The 18424-nt window shown below is 33.5% G+C and overlaps 1 protein-coding gene across 1 annotated transcript in view; it reads left to right on the top strand.

Annotated features, from left to right (window-relative positions):
- The window catches only part of Il1rapl1 (interleukin 1 receptor accessory protein like 1), a 614687-nt gene that overhangs the window by 578453 nt on the left and 17810 nt on the right, over positions 1-18424 (top strand). The gene's annotated exons all lie outside the window — the stretch shown is intronic.

The following is an 18424-nucleotide window of genomic DNA, read 5'->3' on the forward strand; positions in this document are numbered from 1 at the left end:
GATATATTTTACTTACTATACAGAGTACTAACATATGCAATGAAAGAGAGTTGAGGAATGAAAGCACAAGGTCCATGGAGAACTATTGGTCTATAACTGCCCTACTTCTTACTCTCTGCTGTAGCTCAGAGCTTCTATTCAGTCCTTTTTGACAGTCCCCAGCCTAGTAAGCTTGGGAGTTAGATCCTGGATTCAAAAAGAATCAAAATAAAGTGTTGATTCATTAGTTATCAGGTTATTTATTATGCTTCTCATTGCCCATACTTGATTGAATTTGGCATCTTGATGCCATCTCTTAATCTTTTACCCAGATGACTTTGCTTGATTTCTCATGGCTACTCTGTGTCTTGACGCTGATTTTCAGTTTTCCTCCAATTCTGACCTTTCCTGATGCCTCCATTTTGTATGTTTTCCATTTCTCTGATTCAAATAATAATCCAGATGGATATCCAGCAGCACTGTGCTCTGGCCTCAGGCATACCTGATCCTGCATCCATCAGTTAGTACTGAATTTCTTTATTCTACTTATCTTTCATCTGTACTCTCACTTTGGATGACCTCACAGTGTGGACATGTTTACTATCTGTAGCCAAATACTATAATGATGAAAGACATGCACCCAGTGTTACTAGGCCCAGGTCTGGCTTCTTGCCACTTGAAAGCCAATACTCAAGAGATGAGAGTCAGAGGAAGGAAGTCAATTTTATTCAAGGGCCAGGACCCTGGAAGATGAAGGGGGCTATCATCCTCAAAGCTCCATTTAGGGAACTCAAAGGTACAAAGGGCCTTTACAGGAAGAGAAAGAAGGATTAGGGTGGCAATGGGCAGAAAGATTAGGTGCTGAGCAAGGTCTTTGTCTTCCAGGAAGTGTGTCTCTTTTTTCTCTCCTCTGGTCACAATATCTCAATCCACCTTGACCTCCTGAAGCTAGTTCATGTAGTTGCTTAGACAGACATACTACTTTTCTACAAGCTAAACATCACAGCAATTTACATGCTTTGTGTTTTTTTATACAGAAAATTAAAGAATAAGAAGTGACATTACACATTCTGATGTTATCTGAAGGTCACCAGATGTTGTGGTTTCTGAAAATGTAAAGAAAGATTATTTAGCAGTTAAGATCTTAAACATTAAGATGTAGCCTCTCTTTAGAATTTGGAATGCCAGGCAAAGGGATGGGATGTTAATTTGTAAAGGGCAAATGCAAGGGAAGTAACCTGGCAAAATACAATTTGCAAAGGAGCAGCCATGGTTACATTGGGAGCAAGGCTGACTGTGCTCAAGACCAAACTCTTCTTACTAGCTGTGCTATCTTGGGAAAACCATTCCATCTCTGTGAGCCTCAGATTTCTCTTCCATAAAATGGGAGTAATAAGAAGTCTTATCACAAAGAGCAGCTGTGAGTTTAAATGAACTCATATATGTCAATACTTATCACAGTGACTGACATACTTAGCATCCAATAAATGTTAACAAGCTATTACAAGATTTCTGTGCTACGTGATATTCTGGGTAATGAAGATGCATCAATTGTGTTTTCCATTAAAAATTCCCTGAATTCTAATTTATCTTTGATTAAAATGGTCAGTTTTAGCTCTAGCAATTTTGTGTCATCAATTCTAAATTTGAACTTTCATAGAGTTACTTTGGTTTGAATATGCTGTCATATAGGAAAGCTTCATTCATTTATTCATACATTTAATGACTATTAAGAACATACTATATGACTGGCATTGTGCTAACCACTCATAAAATTAAATGAATAGAAAATGAAGACCAGTATCATTGGGAATGCCATCAACTACATTTTAAATTACACTGATATCAAGCATTTTTAATATATAATTGTGCTTCCTAGTGAATGTTTGACTTTGAAATTGTCACACCAAGGATTTCATTAACAATTCTTCTGTGAATGATTATGTTGTTTTTATTGATTACAATAATATGGCAATTCATCACAAAGTAGTTTAGGAAATGGCAATGTAACTATCTGAGAGACTTATCACTAGTTAATAATGGTAAACATCTAGATTTTCTCTATTCCCCTCAAAACCATTTTACTTCTTGTATGCACTCTCTTTTTCTCTACAAAGAATGCAATCAATAGGAATTAGACTTGCTCAATAAACTCCATTGTCCTCAAAATATCTTTAGTAATATAATTAACATATATATCACTTAAGATGCATTGTTTTAAAACTGGATGAATTTAAACCCAGTGGACTCCTTATCTCTTCTTGTAATGAATCACCTTTTTAATACGTGCCTCATCCTTGTTTTTAATTTTTCTAGTACATTTATTTATTGAGTAATTCAGTAAAATCATAAAATTTTGTAAACCTCTCTTTGATGCCGGCCATTTGACATCTTTCACCACTAATTTCAGAATATTTAAAAGCCAAACCTTGAAAACACGAATGGTTTGACTCTACTTTGTATTCAACCAGAGACATGAAAAATTGTGTTCTATTTGTATTATATGAATTGAATTGCATGCTAATGTCATATATAACAAATTAGAATAAATAAAATCAATATATTTTTTAAAAAGCCAAACCTGGCTCAGTTATCAAAATATCCTACCTTCTATATGGGAACATCGCCCTAAAAAGGCAATGGTCCATTAAGAGCCAAATTGGTGTCCATGAAAAAGTTAACTTGTAATGAGTGTTAGCTTATGCAATGTCAAAATGTTATGTTGCTGTAGCATCTCTGAATCAGAACTTTGACATTTTGCAGTCAATTTTTTTTTCCATCCTATATCATTTTTCTTGATTCTCTGCTCTTCAATTATGTGAAACAACTAAACAGCAAGCATCAGCTTCATATTATTTTTTGGTAACTAATGCTGAAACAAACATACACAGAGGCTATGATAAATGTCAGTTACACAAATTGTCTATATTGTTCAATAAAAAAATCTTGTACCCTTGAGCTTCTTGATAAGGGACATTCCAATGAAGCTATTTGATTACCACCAAACTTAGTTTTGACTTTCAGTCAATTTGGTCACTCAATTTTCTTCCCTGTGAACAATTTCCAAGAGGCATATTTTTTGGGAAAAAAATGACTACTGTCTGTAATGATTAACTTATTTCTCATTTAATAAAAATAACAAGGGTATGATTCTGGACAAAAACAATATCAGGCCATAAGAATTAATAAACTCAGGGCTGGGGCTGGGGCTTAGTGGTAGAGTGCTTGCCTCACACATGTGAGGCACTGGGTTTGATCCTCAGCACCACATAAAAACTGCCGCAGTCTGGCTGGGCACAAAATCACGAGCCACTCAAGCAGGAACAAAGTTTATTTTTTGAAACTGCCGCCAATGTCCGGTACGCGCCCGGGAAGATTTTTTCCACCCACGCCGCCTCCTCCCGGATCCACAGAGAGAGCTCCTCCCCCGGAACTCCCTCCTACTGTACTTCCCCAACCAATGGGAACTCTCCAGGAGTCCCATAGCCGGCCTAGGTGAACAGCAGGAGTCCAATATCCATATGAATGCAAATCTTAACATAATCATATCATCTCAATGGCTAGCTGGCGTCACCTTTAGACCAAAAATGCCATGCATCATATACTTGGCTCTTAGCAAAAAACAAATAATCAAAATAAAGGTATTTGTCCATCTACAAGTAAAAAAAACATGAAAAAAGAAAAACAGTATTAATAAACTCAAAGTTTTATCATTCATGTTGACCAAAGCCTTTAAGTATTTACTTATACATAGTCTTAGTTACTGTAAGTTCCTCACTTGCTTTATTGTTTTACTCTTGTTTTTCTAACTAAATGTTAAATTATCTATAAAGATCTTTTATTTCTCTGTTATTTTCAGTTACTAAATGTGATGAATGAATTGATTAAATGTTTTCTGAGTAATCTACATACAGTAGGGTTTCTCAATCTTGTCTCTTTTGTCTACATGATTCTTTGTTGTGATGGGTGCTGTCCTGTACATTGTACATTGTTTAGTAGCATCCCTGGCTCCTACCCATCAGGTGTTTATAGTACCTTCATAGTTGTGACAACCAAAATTGTCTCTAGACATTGTCAAATATCCAGGGACAGGGACCATACAATTGTTCCCAGTAGAGAACTATTGCTATACATTATGGATATCAGAAACTCAATTCCTTCCTTGAAATGTTTTTAGCACCTAAGCTACTGAAATCAGGGAAATTCAAAATAGATGCACAAATATTTTCACCTTGAAAACCCTACAAAATCACACCAAATTCGATTAAATGTTCAACATAATAAGAGTTTATACTACAGGAATAGACAAGTTAGATTGTTTGGGTTTCCACTCTTGGAGCATCAGCTAGAAATCCCTATACTAGTGGTTGCAAGCTTTATGGTACACCCAAATCACCTAGGGAGCTTGTTAAAACGTAATTCACATTCATTAATCTGGGGTGAAACTCAAGAGTTGAATTTCAATAAAGTTCCTTATTGATGCTGCTTCTACTGGTCTGTGGACCACAACTGGCATACTAAGGCCCTTGCCAAGACAACAGATTCTTCTAAAAAACATGGTAGCATCTAATACACAATGAGACATTAGCTTTCTTAAGTTCACTGTTTCTATGAGAAAGGAATAAATACAAGTATAGTCAGTGGGACTATTTCCATCTAATTGTCTCATTCTTTTTACATGGTCAACACCTTTGAACTTTTTTAAACATTGGTACATTGCTCTCACTCTCTACTCTTAATGAGGTTACTTGCCTCACATATTCAATGAAATTGTGCCTTACAGAATGCATTCACTACTCAGAGAGATGTTTGAGAGGCCACTCTCTTCAAGTATTAAAATAATTAACCTCTTAAATAAAGAGGGCCCTCATTGTTGGACCAAGTTCCTACATTCCCTGTTTTAAAAATACACTTCGGAATTTTGCAACATACATATGGAGATATATATATATATTTCAGCCTATGCTAATAGGCTGTATATTATATTCAACCTATACAAATAGGAATTACCAAGGAGCAAAAAGATATTTGGTAAACAGTTTATATTACTAATTTCCCATTTTACATTCCACTAAATTTCATTTACATTTAATGAGAAAGGATGGTCATAGTATGGGGACTGAATGATCACATATTATTGGTTGCCCATATAGCTGCAAACCAGGCAAAAAAAAAAAAGAAAAAAAAATAGCACAAACAAGATAAACTCTGCCAACATATCCTAAAGTTTAATTCATTTTAACAGGTATCTGTCTAGCATCTACATGAGGCTATAAAACAAAAATTAGCGTGAAGTGAGGGCCAAGGGACTCCATTGGAACTTACATCCTTGTATCAAAAAATGACAAACAGGTTATTTAGAAAAAAATAATTCAGTTTAAAACATTTGCAGGAAGCCCACCCAAATCAACTATTACATACATAGCAGAATTTGACATGTATGATCAGAGGGCATAAGCAAGAGAGCATATTTTGGGCTACCACCTGTCAAAAATCACTCATTCTTCCTTCTCAGATCCACCTTTATATTCTCATTATTTCTAGGTCAAATAAACCATTTATTGATGATGTGTCATATCTCACTTGAAATCTCACTTCACTGCACACTATTCAAAGGAGATAATTCATAAAATGCTGTTTCATGAAAAGCAACAAGTCATTCCCATTCAACAAAATATGCACTGAGTGCCAGCTATGGGTATAGCATCTGGTTAAGTATCCTTTAGAGTTAAGTCACTACTTCCCAAGGGATGTCTCTCACCATTCTGGTGCTTTAAAGCAACATTGTTTGGGAAAGGGAGATGGTTATGCATTTATAGGACTATGAATTCCAGCATTTGGTTGAGAAGTGGCACAACTGGGTCATAAAATGCAAGATATAACTTTTAATAAGCAGTTCCTGTATGTCGAACTTTGACAACCAGGTCAGTAAAGTGAGAAATTAGACATGACACATAAAAAATGCTAACTACTCTCTCGGGTCATATAGCAGGAAATAAAAAAAAATGTGTTGATTTTCAATAGATTACCATGGTAACTTGTATTAGATTTCAGTGTTGAGAATTACATTTGCCATCTGTAAAAAATATGTTAGCTATTTGTCTCTACTTTTAGGACACATGTTCTATTTTTAGCACATGCTTTATGATGAGTAATTTTTCTAGAGGTCAAGTTCTCTAAATTGCAAGTGGACATTTAAAAGATATTGAAGTGGTTTTATTTTTAATTCAAAAAGAAAATCCATTGGTACATTTAGGAAAGCATAGGAAGGTCATTTTATAAACCATTAATTGAACTGTGACATGAATGAAGACTGACTAAATAGGAGAAGAATTATGAACTGTGATGAAAAAATAGGACAATTTCTTGAGAATGTTTTGTTTTTGCCTATTCAGTTGTGTGTGACCTAAAGCAAGTCTTTTTGCTTCATTGTTCTTTTATTTTATCATTTTTCAACTAATCGCTTCTAATCTCCAGTGTAGGAAACTTGAAAGAACTTATTAAACACTGAGTGACTAATCATATATATTAGGCCATTTGTCGGATTTTACAGATTCTTGGAGCTTTGAGACATTGTACCCCATTTTGCCAATCTTGAAATTAAATGAAAGTGGCTCTCTTCTCAGGGATTTCTTATGTTTAAAGTGTTTTTAAAGTTGCGTCAGATCTTTAGTTCCTATAACTGCAAAATAGAAATTACAATTTCTTATGATATGTGACCGCAGTTCAAAGTACTGACTTGTAATGGTTTCCAAATTCATGCAAACTAAAATGGAAGAGGTCATTATCAAAGTCTGAAAGAATAAAACATAAATTGCCTGCTTAAATCAGTTTGAAATTCTAATTCTAGTATGTAATATAAAATGAGTACAACTTGAAAATTCATTTATACTATCCCACAGATCAAGGTAATGACTCACAACTCCTTGGGTACATTTCTAATTCTCCCCAAATGAACAAATCTGTCTATATTATTTAAATACCTGAGCATTAAAAGTAGCTTACAAGAATACATTAAAGATATCACAATAAAATTCTATTCAATTGTCTTCTTGATAGATTGCTGTCAGTGGCAACTTAGTAGTTACATAAAACTTGATAATATTGAAATATATTTTCAACTGTTTAGTCAGTCACTTACCAGTTTGTTTTCCCATCATTAAAACAATGTAATTAGTCTCAATAAAAATTGAAATGCACACTTTCTCTAAAATCAGATTGTTTTAACCTACTTATTGTGTGAGTATTTATAAAATATTGCCAAAAATGATTAAGAAAAGCTCATTAGTGGTGCTAAAATGTTTCTTATATACTTTCCTTGCTGAACTGGACATCTTTAAGTGATGCTTAGATAAATATATAAGTAAATAAATAATTAATATAAAGCGGTTATCAAGAAACCTCTTATCAGAACACATCTTTCAAACCATGTTGGATATCTCCATTCCAAACTGTTCAGAGTAAAAGGCAAAAATACGCTTTTTTGTAGTATTAATATTTAAAGTCATAAAAAACATAATACATTGGAAAGTGATAGAAGGTGATAGAAAGTGATGGAAAGTGATAGAAGAAATTTGCTGACTTAATGGCAATTGTTATCTGAGGTGGTATGATTCCTATGACTTTCAATTTTTCTTATCATCCCTATACCTTTTTTCAAATTATACAATAAGCATATTTTATAGTCAGAAAAAAATGATGAGAAAAATAAGTCTATTTTGATATAGCTAATGAATATTTTTAAATGCTTATAGGAAAATTCTATCATTTTTGCTATAAGATCCAGGAATTTATGTGTTATAAAATTATACTGAAACCTATTCACTTGAATGTCTACTCATTTTTGTTGTTGTTGTTGTTGTTTTTGATATCAATGATTAAACCCAGGGGCACTTGACCACTGAGCCACATCCCCAGCCATACTTTGTATTTTATTTAGAGACAGGGTCTTACTGAACTGCTTAGCACCTTAGGCTGGCTTTGAACTTTGATCCTCCTGCCTCAAGTCGCTGGCATTACAGGCATGTACCACCACACCTGGCCTGCATGTCCACTCTTAATCCCACTTTCTAGCTGTGTTAGAAAACATTACATTTTAAGGGACACCTTGCTTCTACAAAGTTTTCACAAACCACTGCTGATATTTATGGATCAAAAAACAATGCACAGAGTGAAATGATAAGATAATGGCCTATTATTTGTGAACAATGGTCATTAATTAAGAGAATTAATTATCAAGAATAGGCCTTTCATGTATGCCAACTACGGATACCACTAAACTATATGAGCAAACAAATTTGTTCTTAGCTTTGGCATAAGGAACTCTTTCTTTAGGGGGAATTAAGTACTATCAGGTTCTGCTACTGGTTATCTCCAAACATGCCCCTTTCATCTTAGTTTTTTATTTTATTTTATTTTATTTGGTGCTGAGGATCTAACCTAGTGCCTCACATGTGCTAGGCAAGTGCTCTACAACAGAGCCTCAACCCCCACTGCTCATCATATATTTTTTTTATTTGTTTCAATTAGTTACATATGACAATACAATGACCTTGACATATCATACATTTGAATCACATGGGATACAATATCTCATTTTTCTGAGTATACAGGTTGCAGAATCACATTGGTCATGCATTCACATATATACACACAGTATAGATTTTTTATAGGAGAAAAAATTAATAAACTCTTGCATCTCTTTACAAAATGAGAAAGCAAGACCAATTTTCTACCATTTTCCCAAACATATTTATGTATTCAGAAAACGGAGTGATCAAAAGCATTCAAGAGAGAGAAAAAATAGATTTTTTTTTCTGTTGATCTCATTGGGAGAAATGATCCAGCATATGGTTTGATTATTGTGTTTGCCTTAATAGTTTCTGACTCTGGAATCACCAAGATTTTGAATGAAACTATCTCAAGAGAGAAACTATTACTAATGTTTTTGCTGAACACATTTTATTCTAATGCTTTCGATAATTAGGAAATACATTAGATCCTTTAAAGGAAGAAAATTAAAATAATAACATGAAATTCTGAAGTTTATTAATGCTTTCCATTTTGTATACTTCAGTGCATTAAGGTTTTACTTGTCTACAATATTTATAAATTTATTTCCATCAGTTGAATATACTACAAATCATCATACCATGTTTTTTAAAAGTGCTTAATATTTCTGTAGACAACATGTCTCCTATTGGTTATCTAAGCATTGCAGATGTTCTGGGTTCTATGGGAAACCTAAAACATTCCCAATAGAAGAAAGAATTATTCTAACTGTGACAGTATATCCTCTGGTGGAGGATGGCTTTCAGAAAAAACACCGCATTCCCTTAACAAAAAGGAGTGAAATGGCAATGCCACCTTCACTCTGACAGTTTTCTCTCAAGAGATGTTTTGTAACATTCCATCTGTGCCTGTCTATTTGTATGACATGTTAAGAAGGAAATTCCTAGTAGAGGGAAAGCAAATACTTTTTCTTTTAAGATATGTTCTTTTAGATATCAGTGAAGTTTGACACCTTGATATACAATAGCCCTGTCTTCCAAGCTGATCACCCAAGGCCCTTTTTATTTACTATAGCAGTATCTTCTTTCTTTGTCTGAATTCTCTCCATCATACTTAATCATATAAGATCTAAGATTAAGGAACACCATCTTAAATACATAATGATTTGCATATGGCCCATGTTATACTCTTTAAAAAAATGTCAACACTGTTTTTACATTCTAAAGGGGAAAGTTTTCAGCAATAAAGCTCTGTCTGTATTAATAACTCCACAGTGTACATTTGGAAAATATATGCCAAATTTCTCCAAGGGACAATCATGGTCCCACTGTTCTGACCGAATTTTGGAAACTGGCTTAACTGGTACTTGAATTGCCCAAACAAATATTTAGTGAAAAGGTGCATGCTATCTGATTTAAAAAGGAAAAAAAGACAAATAACCTCTATTAGTAGAGAAATCAAAACGTGATTTTGCCTACTATCATCCATCACACCACATATTTGCTTTCCTAGTACTACAGCCCAAAGTACTTGCCAAAAACATTTGTAGGCATTCCTTTACTGTGCCACTTAGTACCTGATTCCTATTCTTGAAACACCCCCAATGAAACCACACAAGTATAAACAAAACATACTCCAAATGAGTTCCTCCACCTGGCTCATGATAATGATGCATGTGGCATTTCTTAGACACATACAAAAGAGGTCTAGCACAGTGCCAATTTAAAGCTCAATAAATACTTTTATTATTTTGTTATTAAATATCTGCTTACATGCCTGACTGTACCTAGACATGAGCTCTTTTAAAGCACTGATCACATTACATCCAAAACTTTATCTCTAGAACTTTATTATTAAAACTTATTATATAAAGATAAAATGAATGAATGAATGAATCAATCTTTGAAAATAAAAGTTGGGTGTCTAGGATATAACTCAGTGGGAGAGCGCTTGCTTAGAATCTGCTAGGTCCTGGGTTCCATCCTCAGTGTGCACAAGCACGTGCATGTATGTGCGTGCATACACACACACAAGTTGTATAGTAATATCAAAGATGTGAAGCAGTACCTGATTGATATCCAAATGTCAACTGAATACAAACTTTCTTAGTTCTCTATGTCTATACAAGAATATACCATCATTGGATTTATGAATGAAAGACAATTTTTAAATTTATAATAAGTTGACCATTTTTCTATATAATGAAGTTTTATTACCAACTTAATAAAGTGAATATAAATAATTATGCCTCATCAATTGCTTGAACCTTGTGTCACATCTACTAGAAAAATGGCTCACAGAAATACTGGAGTTTCAGAATGAAATTCTGAAATTGGAAAATTGTTCTTAATCATCTAGTCTTTTGTTTACTCAACAAAAAATCATTCGGTAACTACAGTGTGTCAGATAGTTTTCAAGGCACTTGGGATAATCAGTGAAAAATTTAAAAATAAAGACAAAAAACAAATAGAAAACAATGATAACAACAACAAAATACCCTCACCTTTATAGAATTTAAATACCAATAGGAGAAGACAGATGATAATCATTAATTAGCTTCATAATATGCAAATTAAATATCATGTTCTATGGTGATAAACACTATCGGAAGAAATAAAGAGAAGTGGGTGCAAAGTGCAACCATGGGTTTGTGCTTTGGAATGAATAGACAGTGAGCCACATTGAGAAGGTGCTGTATGAACAATGACTTAAGAAGCAAAGAGAAGGGCATACAGAAATCTGAGGATGGGGGACACTCCTAGTGAGAAGGAAGGACCAGAGCAAAGATGCTAAGATAAAGCAATTGTTTATAATGTAAAACCATAGCTAAAACTAGCTCTGCTAATACGAAATTGGGAAAGTCATGAAAAAAGCAACCAGAAATACATGTTTTAAGGAAGGCAAATTACTTTAGCAAGGAAAGAGCCATTGAAAGTATAGATTTTAGCCTTCCCTTGCAAGATGGGTAGGGTTTTAAGAAATGAAAATGAAAGGTTCTAGATTGGTACAGAATCAGGAAAACACACTGAAATCAATTCATGCCTGGTGGCATGCCTATAACCTCAGTGATTTGGGAGGATGAGGCAGGAGGATTGAAACTTTGAAGCCAGCCTCAGCAACTTAGTGAGACCCTGTCTCATATAAAAAATAAATAAATAAAAAGGGTAGGGGATGTGGCTCAGTGGTTAAACACCCCTGGGGTTCAATCCCTGGAATCAAAAAAAAAAAAGAAAAAATCAATTCACGGTAGAGCAGTGATTTTGGTTGGAGGTTGGTTAGTTGCCAATTAAAAGAGTAAAAAAACCCATAAATGTCAATATAAAGTGTTCTAACTTTCTTTCATGGGCAATGTAAATCAGATAATAGTTACTGAGGAAAATCCCAAGGTGAATATACATTTGGTGAAGATTAAATTGAAAGCTTTATATAGAACAGATTAAAATAGCTATTAAATGATACAATTTTAATCTAAAGGTAATCAACCCAAAATGCATTTTATTTGTAATAACAATTATTATGCTATAATCTTATCATTTGACCTCTCTTTTATATTTTATGTTTTTGCTTTGGAATGAAAACTGCAAATGATCTTGTAAAATTATAAGACTGCTACAATAAATTTCCATACATTGCAACTGTTTCCCCTTTAACCTATAAACATAGGTTATAGACAATCCTATATATAGGTAGATAAAAATATAGACCTACTATGTATGCAAATTTATAGTACATATTATTGTTGAACCACATGACAGTAAATTGTAGACATTATGACTGACTAAATTCTTCAGTGCAAATCTAAAAACAAGGATATTTCCTTTGTAATTGGAATACATTTATCAAAATCAGGAATGTTGAAAATGATGAAATGTCATTTTCTAATATGCAGTCTATATTCAGATTTCAGAAATTGTTTCAATAGATGTTCTTCATATAATAGTTCCCATCCAGAATTATTCATTACATTTAGTTGTCAAGTCTCTTTAGTCTCCTTTTAACCTCGGGTGGCTCCTCAAATTGTCTCTGTCTTTCAAAACACGTTTTTAAAGAGTAGAAGCCAAGTAATTTGAATTTTATAGTTGTCCCTCAGTTTAGGTTGGTCTGACATTGCCTAATTTTTCAAATGTTTAGGTATATCCAGCTAGAATACTACACAAGTAATGTGGCTTCTTCTTGCATTACAGCAGGCAACAAATAATATCACTTTGTCCAATTACTGTTGATATTAACTTTGGTCACTTCTGTAAGATGGTGCCCACTTTCATCTATTCATTAATAAATAATCAGAAGAGAGGTTTGTTGAGACAGTGCTAATATTCTGCCTCGCCAAACTTTCATCCAATAATTTTAACATTGGTTTATCAGTCTGGTGTGAATCCATTGTTATTATTATGGCTTAAAAATGATGATTTCTAACTCTATCATTTCTTATGTATTTACTACTCAGCATTCTAGAGAGAGCTTTTGTTTGTTTATAACTAATATGAACTCATGGATTAATGTTTTTTCAAATACTGCCATTATTCATTTTAATTCATTTTTTAAACATACCACATATGAAAGTTTCTTCCTTCGAGGGAATAAATTCCCAGCTTAATACACTTCTTATCTGGTTGGAAAGAGGAATAGCATATTCCTGCTCTAGATAATAGTACATTTTTTCTCTAGTCTTTTGTTTTTAATTTTTGTAATGGTTCAATAACATGTAACAATTAAGTTGCTAAGGTTTCTGGGACCTTAGTCTAACTAGGCCCTAATGATGGGTCCTATCTAGTGACCATATTTGCACTCTTGATTGGCAAAAAGTAAAAAGTTAATTTGATGATTTGGCTGAAAACAAGTTTTCAAAATGGCAAAATATACTACTTTGAAGGTAATCTTTTTCCAAATGTTTGGTTATAGATCAAGCTGTTTCATTCAGGGCTATTTTCAGTTTCATTGTTCTACTTTTTCCTTGCCTTGTTCTAAAAAAGACTTTTGCAAGAGCAAAACTGCTATCCTTATATACTGGTTTATATCTTCTCCAAACATTTTCCTGATATTATGTGAACAGCAATTCAGTTTCTTAATGTGTTACCCCCCCAAAAAAATTATAACTGCTTCTAAATTGCACTGATGTATTGTAGAATTGAGTTGAATATCTTTGTAGGCTGAGCATAATTATCCTCCTGCCAGGAACAAATAAGTTATACTGCTCCAGTGAAATAAATATGCATATGAATTTATGTGGATGGATAAATCCTTATAAACTTTAGCTCTTTATAACACAATGAGAGAAGAAAAAATGTACTTGGTGAGGCTAATGAATAAACTGGAATCATTATAGTGTCTATCATGCATTTCCTCCACTAAGTTGAGTTTTACTGCATATAAATCAGGGCAGAACATTTCAAAGGACTTTATATAAGGAATGAACCAATTTTTGGGTGAACTATTTAAGAATAAGCCACCTAAAACCTTCAATTATACTTTGGAATATATATATATATATATATATATATATATATATATATATATATATAGAGAGAGAGAGAGAGAGAGAGAGAGAGAGAGAGAGAGAGAGGGGGTGGGGGGGTGGAGGGGACATTCAAAGACTAGAGATACAAAATGAAAACTCCAGCCAGGAACTGTGGCACAGGCCTATAATCCCAGCAACTCAAGAGGCTGAGGCAGGCGGATCACAAGTTCAATACCAGCCTCAGCAAGTTAGCAAGCCCCTTAGCAACTTAGGGAGACCCTGTCTCAAAATAAAAAAAGAAAAAGAATTGCAGATGTGGCTCAGGGAAAAAGTGCTCCTGGGTTCAAACCTTGATACAATAAAATAAAATAAAAACTTTTGAGTTCAAAAACACTCATGAAGTTTTATTTACTTTGTCAAAATCTTTGCTTCTTCAAACATTTCTAGCAGAAAAGTTTACAAACAATAACACCAGGTCCAGGCCAATAAAAAATAGGATCCAAAACTATACTAGGTAATTGCACCCAGATTAGTGTAAACCAAATAAATGCATTTATTATTTGCAATGTAATCCAATATACTAAGAGATGGCATGTACTTTATTTTAATTAGCTGTTTCTTTTAAAGGGTTGCTTGCTCCAACTGTCTTGATAAGAAAAAAATTGTAGTCATTGCTCAAAATGCTTGTAGCAAATCTAGTTTTAAATTGAAGCAATTTATTCCGAAAGTAGTCTACCACTGCAGCAATAATCAATGTGTTTTCCCTTAGCCTATACTGGAGCTTTCCAAGGACTATTGTTAATTGCCTGTAACTAAATGACTGCTGGTGCCCTTAAATGTAACTCTTTGGCACTTGTTCATTTGTTGTGTTTAACCAAATGCCAGTTTCCCTTAGGTTTTGCCTAGTGATTTTGCTTTACAATTTTCAATATTCAGTCTCAGTCCCTTAAAGTGGGTACAGTCTATCATTTTAACAAAATAACACAAAGGCTAAACAGATTTTAAAAGGTCTGCACTTTCTCTTTCCATCCTCAGATGTTGAATTGTGCTGAAATGGAATCTTTTTATTTTTTAAATGCTGCCACTCCAGGCAACTTGAACTAGAGCTGAAAAACAGATCCCATTTCAAAGGGAAAATGACATTTGCTGGGGCAACACTATTCACATGCACATTGTAATGTAAAGATAAAATGTAGCATTGGGCACAAATAATTTCTCTTAACTGTGACAGAATTTAACCCCTAATAATTTTGTCCTGACCTAAGGATAAATAATAATATTTTGTACTCTTATTAATGAATGTATCCAGCTTGGAGCAGAAGAATGTGGAGACCAAATCTAATGCACCACTTTCCTTGTGAGAGTCAACACTTAACACAAACTGTATAAGTCAATGTTACTAACTTAAATCAAATGGAAAATGTGTTAACCTGCACACATTTATAATATGTGTACATGCATACTATACTCACATAAAAATATGAAATAACTGAGGAGCAGGCACTGTTGTATGCACTGTGGGAAATGACAAAGTTTCCTTCCTGACCTTTTTATAAAGATAGTAGATGAATACCATGTTTCTGTATGGGGTGGGAGTAGGGAATCTGAGATTCTCTAATGATCTCAGATAAGTCCTTTTAAATGCTTTTTCTTTGTACCAGTTTTTAGAATTCCTATTATTAGTAAATTACTATCTGTGGCTCAGAAGGGTTATTTTTGCTTATTGCTCATTCTCTAAGTAACACAGGACTGTTTTTGTAATTGCTAAGCTACAGCAACCTTGTTCTCTTATTACATTTCTGGCAATATTATTGATTGGCTAAATAAATAGAATATTTAAGGTAGTAGGTATAATTTTTTTGAATGGCTGATGACAGCTAGCAAAATTGGAATAGCTCATGTATGAGAAATTCTATAAAAATAAGGACTTACATTCATACTTTTTTCTCTAATTTACACATATTCAATTTCTAAAAATTAAAAAAAAGTGTGTGGAGACCATTATTATGAACTCCATCTGAAGAAAATGAGAGTTCTGTTTATTGGGTTGTTAGGATTATGTTTGGGGCATAGTTTTTGATTGTCTCCAAAGCTATTTAACTAGATATGGGCACTTAAGGCATACTTCATACTCAGGCCTCGTTCCACACCTCCAGATGCAAAGGGTATGCTTAGGGGCACTACAGAGGAATCATTCTCTGCCTAGGCAATTATCTACAGCACAGCAGCTGTTCTGATTCCATTCTTTCTTGTGAGTTTCTCCCCACATAGACTTTGGGTCAGAACTTACAATGAGTTTTTATTTTAAAAATGAAAATACTAAGAATTGAAGTATGATTTTTTTAAAAAGAGATAAAATTCATAGATCAGCTCAATGAGTTGTGATAAATGCATAAAATTGTGTATCCACATGCAAAAAGGATACAGAATATTTCCTTTACCCAAAAAGTTTCCTCTTACCTCTTTCCAATAAATTTTCCCTTCACTCATCCTCAAACCATTAGATTCTGATTTATATCACCATGGATTATATTGTTATGTTCTTGAACTTGAAGTAAAATCATACAGTGGACATCACTTTGTATCTGTATTCCTTCACCAAACAATTTTGTGAGATTCATGCATGTTGTGCATATCTGTACTTTACTCTGAGTATATTTTCTCCCATGGACATACAATAGTTTATGTATCATCTCCTGTTAGTGGACTTTTGGAATGTTTTTGGTTGTGGCTACAATGACTAAAACTATTCTGATCATTCTTGTACAAGTCTTGCAGAAATTTACTTATATTTCTCTTGGGTTAATTCCATTGAGTGAAATTGATATGCATAGAGTAGATTCATATTTTGCTAGAAACTTACCCCAAATATTCCAATGTAATAATACTATTGTGTATTCTCACTAGCAGTTTTTTGGGTGAAATTAAGAGTTCTTGATTATTTTTCTACTTTTATGCAAGTAATTTTAGAGTTTTTAATTGTGTTTAATATAGTAAATTAGAAAACAGAATGAATCTTAAAAAAAAAAGCTATAGTGTGGGCTGGGGGTATAACTCAGTGGTAAAGCAGTTGTCTAGCATGCAGGAGGCCCTGGGGTTGATCCCTAGCATTGCAAAGAAAGAAAAAGACACAGTCTAAATGCTTATCTCTTCCATAATATCCAATGTATTTAAATCAGATTTTTCTGGCATATAAGCCACCCTCTGGGTGTAAGTTCCAGTTTTATACAGGCTTCTGTGTATGGTAGAGTTTAACTCATATCCTAAGAGAGCCAGTTCACTCCACAGTATTATCTACCCACTTATCCTTTCTGTTCACATCACAGGAGGGAAACATCATTTGAAAGAGTGTTTTGTATTTCGTTCCTGGTACCTTTGCAGTAGGATCTTGTGTGTTCTTCACAAGGGTCAACAGATAAAGCTGCTAGAGTTACCTCATTCTTACACACTTTATATTGATTTACTTAGACTCTTAAAATATTTAATTCCTCACTTTACTGTTTAATTCATAAAGTCCAGCCTTTTAATAAAATACTTTCTTCTAACTCCCATTTAATTTTTCTAAATAGAGAAAAATACACTCAATTAAACAGTAATTATATGCATTTACTTTATTAAACTGTTTAATTAGGAATAAAGGCCAAAATGATAAGAAATATGGCTAAGTTTTTTCTGTAATTGTAATAGGAAAAGTGCTATCACATGTAAACACACATATACAATGTTCTTATGAGAATATGATGTGCACACTTTTAAAACTAGTTTTCACTGATGTTACTCTAATGTTCCAATCATGATTTCATCCCATTTGTAAGAGCTCAGGAGTGATCTTGTAACCTAAGAATACATGTTAGCATAGATTCAGTTTTCAGGCTAAGCTTATGTTGACTATTGTGATGAAATTACATAACTCATCCAGTGATGGTTTCTCTCGGAATCTAAAATATCATTATTTTAATGCTTTCATTTCAGAAATATTAGTACTTAATGGCAGTTAAAGAAACTAATAGTTTTTGAGGTAATAGTCAGCCTCAGGAAAGAATAGCTACCCCTCAGTAATAATATTTGGAATAGAATGATCAAGGACAACATGCATACACACTTAGGTAATGTGATTTCAACGTATGTGTATGGTGACTTACAAGTAATCTTAATTTTGTTATAATGTTCATAAATGCTAAAGGAGAAAAAAGAAAATTTTACCCCCTAATTTTTCTGATAAGTATTTATGTAATACACACAATTGATATATAAGATGTCAAGAAAACCCCCCTTTTTGGATAGAATGTAGTAACATCCCTGGTATAATGGGAAGCAAAGAAATAGAAAAAATTAAGCTTACTGAAAGGAAAATATTAACAATATATTTTGCTTTGGTATCCACTAGGGAGCCTACTTCTTAAATACAAGTAAGCATTCAGCCTCCAAGATTATGGTCCACCTCCAAGACACCCATCTAGAAAGATGTAGTTGGGA

Source organism: Marmota flaviventris, chromosome X (assembly GCF_047511675.1).
Source record: "Marmota flaviventris isolate mMarFla1 chromosome X, mMarFla1.hap1, whole genome shotgun sequence".
In the NCBI taxonomy this organism is placed as follows: Eukaryota; Metazoa; Chordata; class Mammalia; order Rodentia; family Sciuridae; genus Marmota; species Marmota flaviventris.